Source organism: Nuphar pumila, chromosome 9, assembly GCF_984573655.1.
Source record: "Nuphar pumila chromosome 9, dmNupPumi1.hap1.1, whole genome shotgun sequence".
In the NCBI taxonomy this organism is placed as follows: Eukaryota; Viridiplantae; Streptophyta; class Magnoliopsida; order Nymphaeales; family Nymphaeaceae; genus Nuphar; species Nuphar pumila.
In genome coordinates, this window is record NC_143257.1 from 121,430,099 (window position 1) to 121,441,437 (window position 11,339).

An 11,339-nucleotide genomic window follows, 5' to 3' on the forward strand; every position below is an offset into this window, starting at 1 on the left:
TACCTATGTTGAATCCCAACAAAGGGGATTCATATATCAAAAGTATACATCTTCTAAGGTTCGCAATTCTAATGTGAACCTTCTATAATTGAAATGTGCTAACTTGCCATATCAAATTTGCAGATCTTTTGACATTCAAGTATACATCATGCAAACCTCATTTAGCTAAAAACTTTTCAATGTCAAGACAAACGTCCAAAAATATGTTTCTGACTTTCTCAAATTTGTGTTGTGAATGCCCTTAAAACTTCATGTATTTTCAGTTTTTTGCTTGGCAAGTTCATGACCTTCACTTACATACCATGTGAACCTCCTTTTAGTAAAACTCATATAAATTTTGGATATACAAACGTGTATCCTGACTTTCACAAATATGTGACTATGTCCTTACCTTTACATATTTTCTGATTACAAGTTTCTGTCACACATTTGTGGACATCACAACCTTCACATATATAATATGCAAACCTCCTTTAAGTAAAATTGAAGAACGTCAAGACGTATATCCACAAATTTGGACATTTGCAAAAGTTTCACATCAACAAACGTTATATGCAAGACTCTTATTATTGCAAAACAAATATAATTAAGATGAGAATATCCTTACCTCCACATGTGAATGTCCTCTACACATTTGTGGATGTTCTCCTGAGGTTCTTGAGAAGACTCACGAACATATTTTGTATGTGCAAAACTTATGACCTCAGTTGTGAACATTCTAGTTATTCACATATTCAACATGAGATTCACAAATATTCTCATGATGTTTATGTAAATCTTCTCATACTCACACAAAATGTTTGTGAACCTCTATACAAGCATTAAATATAAGCTTCATTTGTATGAAAGCTTTGTTTCGCATATGAGGACATTTTTTGCTGAAAATTAGGGTTCTTAGTTAGGGTTTTGTGGTCACCAATTTGTTTCTCCTGGTAGGTTTTTTCCAGCATGGTGCCATTTATCTTCTTGTAAGAACAAGTTTCGCTCCTTGTAATAGTTATCGTTAGTTTTTGAAAGACATGAATAAGTTATTTTATGAAACAATGACATAATTTTTAAGTTATTTTTGCATATTCTATAGCTTGTTTTATTTTTTTGTTTAATTTAATTTTATGTCTCTCTCTTTTTGTCCTCTTCTTTTCCTTAATTTGGTAAGTCTCTATCATTGAATTTGGTTGTTTATTTTTTTTATCTTGTATTATAAAGATGATTAGGGAATAATGGCATGATTTTCATATTATTTTTGCATTTTTATTGCCCTTTTACATTTCTTTTTTGTAATTCAATTTCATGTGAGTTTTCTTTGCCGACTTATTTACTTATATCCTCAAATTAAGTTGTGTAGGAAATTATTAGTTTTTTATTATAGGTATGACGAGTGAAGAAACTATCACTGAGGCAACAATATCTATTAATGGATCATAGAAATTGGTAGGATATGCATGTGTTATGAGGCATTTGAATTTTCTTCAAGCAGGGGTAAACGCCCAAAACATCTATATAGGGGACCATAATTTTTTATTGATCCTCGCAGCACACGGTGGGCTGCTGCAGCGGCACCTCGTGCATCGCTACGACACATGGTTCAGGCGGTTGTGGTACTTATGGTTGTGGTTGCATGCACTTGATGCACACAATTGCGACACAGAGCATCAGTGGTTGTGGCACGTGTTGCTCACTGTGACGACAATTGGGGTCAAAAAAAATTTATGGTTCCCCATGTGCTTTTCGGGTTCCTCTTGTCAGTGGGGAGTCAGCGCTCAAAACACCTATATAGGGGACAAAACTTTAGAATGTTGTGACGTGTGACATGCATGGGTGAGGCACCCCATAAATGCATTGCCTACTGCATGTATTGCATTGGATCTTTAAATCGTTGCAGAAATCACACCCTTCATAACTACACATCGTTGTAATGTTTGGGCTTCATAAGTAAACATCGTTGTATGATTTAACAAACTTAAGTAAAATTACGCACCTAGCAAGCATAAACGACATCTTGTCCATCCTAAAAAAATGCCAAAAATCTTTTTTATATTAAATAAGGAATAGAATTGTCAAACTAAATCAAGAGAGGGAGAGATATACATATAACATAAGAACATTGGGCTTCGTTTTAGAAAATTCACCAAATCTTATTATCTTCTTGATTTTCATGTCAGCTAAATCTTCAAAATATATATCAACATTCCACTTGACATCTCTTTTAGAACGATGTTTAATTTCCAATTTATTATATTCCTTCCTCACAGCATGAACAAAGTCAGGCAAAAGGATTTCTTCCACCATTATCAGATCGTTACTCTCGGATCTGATCTCTGTTGCAAATCGATGCTCTTTGTCTATTCAGTTCGATGCTTCCACCATTATTTTAATTGTAAATCACTATTCTCTGTTTAATAAGTTCGAGTTGAAGTTTGTGAAGCATATTCTCAAGAGTGCACCATTTCTAGAGTCTCTAAGAATGAGCCTCAGTTTGAGGAAAATGGTGCAGTGCACCGCCATTACTTATGAGCTTGTATCCTCAGCTGCACATAGAATCACTTTGCAGTAGAAAATGAACTCGACGATGAACGATATGGATGTATCCTCAGATGCCCTTTCAACTTTTCACCTGATGCTCTACTTCTCTTCTGACTTTCCCGTTACACAAAATATGAAATCACAATTAGTCCCATTATACATAATAATCGCTATCACAGTAATCGATGTAAATAGTAGTCATTATCACAGTAATCACTATACCTAATAATACCTATCACAGTACATCGTGATAGACAGGAGCAATTTTGCTCCATCATTCGCTCCTCCTCCTCCCTCCTCTACCTTTTTTGTTCCTCATTCATTCTCTCCTCCTCAAATATCTTTCTTGTTGCTCCTTCACTCCACTGTCTGCCTCCTCTGATTTTGTACTTCTTCTTTCCTTCGCTCCTTCGCCTCCCTCCTCTATTTTTTTACTTTTCCTTTCCCTTTCCTTATCTTCCTCGTCCTCTTTGTCCTTTCTTTTGTATTTCGTTCTCTTCCATGTCTTCCTCCTTCCTTTGATTTTCCTTCTCTTCCTCATCCTAAATCTTCTTTCTTTGCATTTCCATCTCCTCATCCTTCTCCTTCTTCAATTGTCTTTTCTTCTCACCCTCCTCCTTCTTCTTCAATTGCTTTTCCTAATTTGGGTCTCAGGTTTAGGGCATAGGGTTTGGGGTTTAAGGTTTAGGGTTTAGGGTTTAGGGTCTAGCATTTAAGGCATATATTTTGTAAATCAATATGGTTGTAAATCATGTCAATTTTTATTTATGAAGTTACCTTGATTTATACTTTACCAATAAATATCATGTCGATTTGTTTTATCTTTCTCTTTTTTACCATTTATTAGTCAGTGTGTAAATCACGATAGGACAAATTCATCCCAACTTGTAGTTTAAAGTCATCAAGTAACAATGCAAGTCGATTTACAAAATAAAATGTCAATCGATGTGGTCGTAATTCAATTTGTATTTATCAAGTTAGTATGATTTGTACTTTACCAATAAACATCATGTCAATTTGTTTTTTCTTTCTCTTTCTCGCCATTTATCAGTGAGTGTGTAAATTGTGATAGAACAAATCCTTCCCGACTTGTACTTTAAAGTCATCAAGTAACAATGCAAGTCAATTTATAGTATCAAACATAAATCGATGTGGTTGTAAGTTGATTTGTATTTATCAAGTTAGTACGATTTATACTTTACCAATAAACATCGTGTCAATTTGTTTTTTCTTTCTTTTTTAAAAATTTATCAGTCAGTGTGTAAATCGCGATAGGATAAATCTTTCCCGACTTATACTTTAAAGTCATCAAGTAACAATGCAAGTTGATTTTATGGCGTATCTTTCATAATGCAACAAAGAACATAGGAGACATATTTAATCAGAAGAGAGGGTTTGATACAAAGTTTACAAAATTAGTATACCCAGTCTTACAAAATTTGTATACACAGTCTACAAAATCTGTTATAAATGTTTGTACACCAAAAAATTGTCATGTTCGGCAAATTGAATGTTGAACCAAAAATTGATCTCTCTCAACAATAAAATGTAACCATCTTCACATTATCCTTGAGAGAGGGTAGACATTTAAAATGACTCCCTCTTACAGAATCATCACTTGAACTGTCAACTAAATCTGCATCCAAGTAGTAACGTGATCGGAAAGAAATTAGGTGTGCATAGTAAGTTGGGAGATGGGTATTAGAAGGTCTTGAAGGATCGGGGAGGGAAATGGATCATATTACTTATGGGGGGCTCATGTCGTTCATTGCCTTTTATGTATTCTTGTTGTATGAGTTTTTGTCTCTTCTGCAATTAGAAACTCCATCAATTTTTTGCATAGTTTTGTACAGAATCTAGGTATATAATCCTGCAACAAAAAGGTAATGTTAGATCAATATAGAAATTGAGTCTCCAATAATATAGGATAATAAAACATGTTTAGGTGTACAACATACAACGTCAAAATCAGGTTCTTGTCTGTTGCATATTTCTTCAATATACTTCATTATAAATACGCCATAATCGATGTCATTATTTTGTAAAGGTGCATCGTCTGTGTAGTGAAACCTCCACTCCCTAATGTCGATACCCAAGATATCTTTGAGGAATCCCGCTTGTGGTTAATGCAGAAGCAAGTAAATTTTGGGTCATTGTACAAGATGTGATACACTTATAGATATAAACTTATCAAATGCACAATGTCACATCCTACACCAGTTTGAAAGTCTAATGAGTTGTACAACAATAGTTGTTTTCATGAATTCATCACGTATAAGACCCAATGCTTAGTCGATTGCCACAGTGTAGGAATCAATATATGTAAATAGATTATAAAATATCTTACAAATCAATATAGAAATTTTTATTGATAGCTTAAAAATCGATATTAAGAATCAACATAGAAATCGTGTTATGACTGTTATGCCTCACAAACCTTGGACAACAGGTTTTTTCACTTACCTTTACATTTGACATAAAGTCTCCGCATTGGTCACCGTTGGCCCAGTATTGTAGTTCATCTTGAAATCCAGCCATGTATGGTAGTCGGTGGATGACACTCTGTTGAACGAAATAGTGATAATAGTAAAGTTGAAACATGAAGGTACAAGAGTAAATCAAAAAAGAAAATACACATATAAGAGAACTAATATACCATAAAATAAGGGTTGACGACACATCTCATATTGGTTGTTGCGTTGCTTTGAATATACATGACAAAATCGTATATAGTCTGCTTTCAACAAATATGCACTTGTTAATATACATTACCCATGACATACGTAAATGTATAACGGATAGTGGTCTCATGCATACAAAATTATTGATAGTATTTTATTCTGTAAATTCATCTCACATTTGGTTGATGTTCTCGTCGACCAATTTGTTGAGTTTTGGGGCACTTTTTTGTAGTTGTTTCATTGACATTAGCAGTAAATGATCTATCACATTATATTACAATTTCTTTATATAGTAGAAAAAACAAATTGAATATATGACATAAAAGAGACAAATTTTGAAGATACATTCCTCTGTGGATGTTCCACTAATTCGTCGTCTCCATTCTTGCCATGGATACACCTTTTGCGATGAAGTAGGTTAAAGGAAACGTTGGTTTGTCTATTCTTTGCTCACGAAGCAGGTTAAAGAAAATGAGAGTTAGTCTGTTCCTTGTTCATGAAACAACACCCTCTTGTACTTATGCGACATGTCATTCATTTATACGTACTAACGTTGTTTCACATCCCGATCATTTTAAACAAATCGTGTATAAAGTATATAATAAACAAATAAATTACATTGAGCATAAATTAAAAAACATCATACTAATCGCTATACATACTAATAATCGCTATACGTACGAATCACTATTACGGTAATCCCTATACATTGGTCACAACCATCACTATCACAGTAATTGCTATACATAGTAATCACTATCACAATAATTGCTACACATAGTAATCACTATACATAATAATACCTATCACAATAAATCATGATTGCCAGAGTGATTTACATATCAAATCACAATTAGTCTCATTTAAACTTCTACACGTCGTTGTACATAAACCCTAAACCCTAAACCCTTATTCTTTTCTAAACCCTAAACCATTCATAAATTGTTGTTGCTTCAAATATACAAATCAGTATTTCAAATGTACAAATCATTTTAGAAATCACACCCTTCATAAGTACATATCTTTTTAATGTTTGAGATTCATAAGTAAACATCGTTATACGATTTAGCAAACTTAAGTACAAATCATGGTAACTTCATAATCTATATACATAATAATCGCTATCACGGTAATCGCTATACATAGTAATCGTTATCACAATTATCGCTATATAGAGTAATCACTATCACAATACATCGTGACAGACATGAGCGATTTGAGTATTCTTCCCTAAACCCTAAACTCTAAACCCTAAAACCTAAACTCTAAACCCTTATTCTTCCCTAAACCCTAAACCCTAAACCCAAAACACTAAACCCTTATTCTTCCCTAAACCCTAAATCCTAAATCATTATTCTTTCCTAAACCCTAAACCATTATTCTTCACTAAACCCTAAACTCTAAACCCTCAACACTAAACCATAAACCCTAAACCCTACAACCTTATTCTTCCCTAAATCGTAAACGTTAAAACCTAAACCCTAAACCCTCAACACTAAACCATAAACCCTAAACCCTAAACCCTACAACCTTATTCTTCCATAAATCGTAAACATTAAAACCTAAACCCTAAACCCTTGTTCTTCCCTAAACACTAAACCCTTATTCTTCCCTAAACTCTAAACCCTAAACACTAAACATTAAACCCTAAACACTAAACACTAAACACTAAACCCTTATTCTTCCCTAAACCCTAAACCATTATTTTTTTCTAAACACTAAACCCTAAACCCTAAACCATTATTCTTCCCTAAACCATAAACCCTAAACCCTTATTCTTCCATAAACCCTAAACCGTAAACCTTAAACTATTATTCTTCCCTACGAAGTAAGCTTGACATTAGCTAGAGAGGGAGCCTGCACCATGGCCAAAATCCTGAGTGTCCAATATTTATCATGAAAAAATATAGCCTCACTAATCGAAAACCCAAAAATCTGTGCTCAAATAAGCAACAGTTAACACCTTCAATGTGAGTTAGACATTAATTAACAATTTTATTATGGCCCAAATGTTATGTTTATAAAATTTTATCATGGCCCATTTTTTTTTTTGATAAGTAAATCAAATCTTTTAATATAAAAATAATTTTCTCAAATGGTTAAGACTTTAGGCGAGGTCACACTAGATATAAAATCAAACCAAGACATACGAGATATACATATTTCAAACAACGTACAATTTAAAACCAAAATATAAGGAGTTTTAATTTCATTCCAAATAAGAGTATAAAAATAATTGTTCAGACTTTACATGATCAAGTACTTAAAATAAAAAGATCATACCTTTCAAGATCGTAAGGTAAGAGTGGGCCTTCGAGGATGCAACTCGACCAATCTTTTGCTTCAGTTACTCATTATTTATCTACATTACCTGTCCCTATAGAATGGGGTCAAACTCACTAAAGCCTGATAGGGAAACCAATCCCAAACTTAAAGAAAAATATCAAGCATTTAAAAACATTTCATCACTTAGTATTTTATTTGACATTAACTCACATCATGAAGCCTAATTCATATGCATTCAGGACATACAAGTCATCACATAATTTTTCATATGCATGCATAATTCTTATAAACAATAGGTCAAATCTCATTGTAGAAATTGTACCATTCATAAGTACATATCGTTGTAACGTTTGGGATTCATAAATAAACATCGATGTACGATTTAACAAACATAAGTACAAGTCGTGGTAACTTCATAATCGCTATCACAATAATCGCTATACATAGTAATCATTATCATAGTTATCGCTATACAGAGTAATCATTATCTCAGTAATTGCTATACATAATAATACCTATCACAGTACATCGCGATAGACAAGAGCGATTTGAGTATTATTCCCTAAACCCTAAACCATTCATAAATCATTGTTGTTTAAAATGTATACATCATTGCTTCAAACATATAAATCGTTGTAGAAATTGCACCATTCATAAGTACATATCGTTGTAACGTTTAGGATTTATAAGTAAACATCATTGTACGATTTAGCAAACTTAAGTAAAAATAAGGAGTAACTTCATAATCACTATACATAGTAATCGCTATCACAGTTATCGCTATAGAGAATAATCGCTATCACAGTAATTGCTATACAAAATAATTCCTATTATTATACATAATATGAAAATAAGTGTTATTTAGCATGAATAGTATAACCAATTGTATGATTTAGAATTCAAATTTACAAATCAATTTGTTTACATAACGAAACCTTACACAAAACTCACTGAAGCGACAAGAATTTTTGTAATTCGGCATGTCTTTGTTAACAATATGTCTTTGCAATTTACACAATGACGTCTATTTCAGCTACAACGATTTTCCTGTTGTTACTAAAACATGCTTATACTACAAAACATAAATCGATGTGGTTATAAGTCAAAATGTATTTATGAAGTTACCTTGATTTGTTCAGTGGCACTTGTGTGTTACACTTATTAAAAAAAGAATTATACAATTATAGAATGTCACGTTACAAAAAGAAATTATAGAATTAAAACAAAGAATTATCGAGATACAAAAAACACATAATGTTTATTCAGTGGCACTTGATGACTCAGTTGGACTATGACATACAAATCGTCTCTAGCTTTTCCTTGGTGGACTCTCTTTCCTCAGTGGCCTCTTGGTTCTCTCAATTTTATTAAAATCATTGGTAATCATCTCTACCATTATATCATATTATGACCGCATTTGTCTCTCCAAATTCTGCACATGCTTCTATAACTCCTTATTCTCCCTCTCCAACATCTCTAACCTTGTGGTGAAGACTACCTTCTTCTTTGTGAGTTGTGTTGGCTCATCATCATGTACTACAACAGAGGGAATCCTAGTTGTAGCCAAAGTGACATGATGGACATTATGTCTATGCTGGGGGAGAGAAGGGACCATACTTCCAGGTTGCTTCTTCTCAATCTCCAGATTTTGATGCATGGGTTCTCAATAATTTTTGAAATAGTTGGGCTCATATTGTCGTTCTTTATAATCATATGGTATGCCACAAACACCTCCTTTGTTCCAGTTATCCAATTGTTTTCTGAAGCGTTCATAGCAATTAATGTTTTTGGCCCCACCACTATTCATCTTCCTTCTCAATACCACAGGCTCGTTTGATGTCGATTGTCCCAAGCCAGCTTATAGGAGTACTCAATTATCATTCTGTAACTCGGCTTCAGATTTGCTAAACAGTCAAATATCATAGTGAAAGCAACAACCTCTTTGTCTTCGTCCTCCCCATCTCCATACGATCTCCACATAACTTGTATAATCGAGATTGTGGTTTAGGTATAGACATAATCATTCATGCAACGATGATTTGTACTAAGGAATATAAAATAATGAAACGATTATTACTCAAGAATGCTAAACATTAGAACAATTTATACTAATGAATGCTAAATGCTAATACAATAACAATTTGTACAAAGAAGGACAAAATCCAACAACGATGATTACTTAAGAATGCTAAATATTACAATGATTTACGCTAATGAAAGTTAAATGCTAAAACGATAACGATTTATACTAAGGAATACAAAATCCTGCAATGATCATTACTTAAAAATGTTAAACTTTAGAATGATTTATAATAATGAATGCTAAATGTTAATACAATAACGATTTAGATTAAAGAAGACAAAATCCTACAACGATGATTACTTAAGAATGCTAAACATTTCAACGATTTATACTAATGAATGATAAATGCTAAAACGATTGTAAATGATTTTAAACCATTTACCTCATTTAATTGTAGACCATCTAAAATGATCATAGCATTATCCTCCTTGACATTTATTGTAGCTCACTGGCCGATCTTGGGAAAACCACAAACTGCAAGGCCACAATGAGGATGCAAGGTGAAAATATGTTGACACGTTCAGGCCTACAAAAATAATATATTAATAAAACTACAACCTTCAACAATCTTAGTCTTCAACTACTAAATATGTAATAGATAATTACTTGTACAAATGGCCAAAAACCCCCAACGATTTTTGTACCCTTACTCGCACGGTAAAGTTGACTGTATAAGTGTGCGAGAATAGCTTCACCCTATGCATAGTTGTCGACTTCATCTAAATCTTTCAGGAACTGCAGCCACTGGTAACTTATCCTCGAACCAGACAAATCCAAAAATAAAGTAAGTCCAAAAAAATAAAGAAGAAAGCCTTGCAACTCTTGACCAGCTACTTTAGATGCACATGTTGCGGACCGGCCTTCCCATTTATTACAAAAAGAAGAAACCTTCATCGATGTGGAATTGCTTCCACTAGAAATACATTGACCCCATTCCTCCATCGATATTCCTAGAAGGGTCATGCACTTGTCCCTTGTATTATAGTTTGAATCTCGTGCTAGGATAGTACTTCCATGACACTTAAGACCTATAATTCATGCCATATCTTTTAGAATCATGGTCATCTCAAAACCATCAAACTGAAATGTGTTCGTCTTATGATTTCATTTATTGACCAGGTGGGTCATGGTGTTCCATCAAGTTTTAAAATAATGCTGGTCCAGAAGGCAACCAAAATGCATATTTTGTAATTCATCCTTCTGATATTCACCCAGCTGTTCATACCACGATAGAACTATAGGCCACTGACACCGCCCTTTCAGCTTTTTACCTACTGCTCTACTTCTCTTTTAACATAAAAATTTAAATCATAGTTAGTCACATTATACATAGTAATCGCTATCACATTAATTGCTATAAATAGTGATCATTATCACAATAATCGTTATACATAATAATAACTATCATAGTAAATCATGACCGACAAGAGTGATTTAGGTATCAAATTACTATTAGTTTCATTTGTACTTCTATATGTCATTGTACATAGTAATCGCTATTATAATATTCGCTATCATAGTAATCACTATTGTAGTAATCGCTATACATAGTAATTGATATACATAATAATCACTATCATAGTATTTACTAACATAGTAATCGTTGTTACAGTAATCTCTATACATAGTAATCGTTATTACAGTAATCGATATACATAATAATTGCTATCACAAAAATCACTATACATAATAATACCTAGCATAGTAAATCATGACAAACATGAGCGATTTATATATCAAATCACTATTAGTCCTATTTGTACTTC